The following is a 1827-nucleotide window of genomic DNA, read 5'->3' as shown; positions in this document are numbered from 1 at the left end:
ACTGAAACCAAACAAAGTATTCTGGTCTTTTAGAACAATTTAACTCTCTTCCCCTGTCCATTAACCGTGCGATCCAGACGTGGTGACAGAAGCTACCATACGGAGCTTAAGGTAAGTTCCATGAATGAAAACTGTGCAGTGTCAGTCATAAAATAGTGAGAAAGTTCACAATGGGCAATAGTAAAGTACAGACGAAGTACAGAACTGTTATATACAGGGTGCTAGGATTGCATCCCATTGAGAACGCCTAGGGCATTAGCCGTAAAATAATTTCAAGAAGACAATTAATCTGAAATCCTAACTATTTAGCTACGGGGTGAGATAAAAGACTGAAGGTATTGTTCCAACACTTCAAAAAGGAACATATATCCTAGCAGGTGGGACAGCCGACAGAGTAACCACTGTGTTAGGTGCGAACGACTTCCCCGCCTAGAAACGGGGCAGGAGCCGCTCACGCTACATGGCGTCCAATGTGGGACTTGAGTAAACATTACGAACCTCAAGTTAAACACCAAGGACCCATTTAAAAAAGTAATCATGACCCTTAAAAGTCTTGTTAAAACGGTTAGGACTAGAAGCTTTACTTAATCGGTCCATCAAGTAAGAGTGTTAGACACAGGGTGAAACCTGACTAACTTTAGGATCAAGGTAAGTGAAACTATAACGCGCTAACTGTTCTATACTGTAGGCATCATTATACAAATCTGTATAATTCTACATAATACAAGGAGAAGGAAATGGAGGGGCCCCCGTTCTGCGAGGAACCATTGCCGCGAGGGTTAAAACCTTATAAACCCGAGGGTCCCCCATTTGGACGCAGAGTACATAAAAACTTAAGAGAGTTTTGTGTTAAAAGTAACTGGCAGAGAACCCACGAAGAACGAATATAATAATGTCATAGTTCTGCAGAAACCTCAGCGTCCTGGGAACAACATGAACTCGGTCACTTCTACATGAGACAAACACATCTCCCATCAGCCAAGCAAACAAATAACAAAATATCATAAATCATACTCGATATGACTGGAAAAGACCGGAGAAAACAGCTGCTACACTCCGTTAGCAACGTGCTACCTACGAACATGCAGCATGAAAAAGCATGTCCGCCTGACGGAGATTACGGACATATCTTCCATTTCTCTCTCCGGTAAACCATCGCAGAGATATTCAGCTTCGAACACAAAAAGTCACACAGCTTTCATCAAATATTGTACTCACTTTTGGTCGAATCTCAGCGAAAAAATGAAATATCTCCGTACTTCCACTGCTTGGTATGTCCAGCTGCATGTGCTCCGTGTAAATCTGTTCGATTCGTGTCTCTCCGACACTCCTCGGCTTCTTGGGAGGGTTGGAAGCTCAGCAAATTAGATTTCAGATCTGCCATCAGATGGGACGTTTATCATTCCCATTGGCTAATAGTGCTGTCAATCATCTAGCTTTCAATTCCAGGCAATTCTATTGGCTCCTACAGTTCGAAGGAGGTCTCAATGGTGAAAATCGGAGAAAGGGGGGCTGAGATACAGCCCAAAGCAGAGAGTGGGCTGAATCTGAAGCAGTATGTGACCATAAACTAAACAACTACAAAGGGCTTAGAAAGAGCTTAAAACACTAAAAAAAAGGTCTAATCTTCTGTCTTTTGATTCATTGAACATCAGGAGTGATACATAGAAGTGATATAGAGTGTTTTTGAATTTAAAAAATATTTTTTTATTCAAATATTGGAATATTTAATCAGTTTTTTAATTTTATATGCTCTATATTTTATAAATGTTTCACTGTATCTATGTATAACTGTGTATAGAGAGCCTTTATCAGTTGTTATAAGAG

This window comes from Cebidichthys violaceus, unplaced genomic scaffold (genome assembly GCF_023349555.1).
Source record: "Cebidichthys violaceus isolate CVI_PGR_0920_01 unplaced genomic scaffold, fCebVio1.0.p SCAF_27, whole genome shotgun sequence".
Taxonomy (NCBI): domain Eukaryota; kingdom Metazoa; phylum Chordata; class Actinopteri; order Perciformes; family Stichaeidae; genus Cebidichthys; species Cebidichthys violaceus.
Note: the sequence above shows the minus strand (reverse complement) of the source record.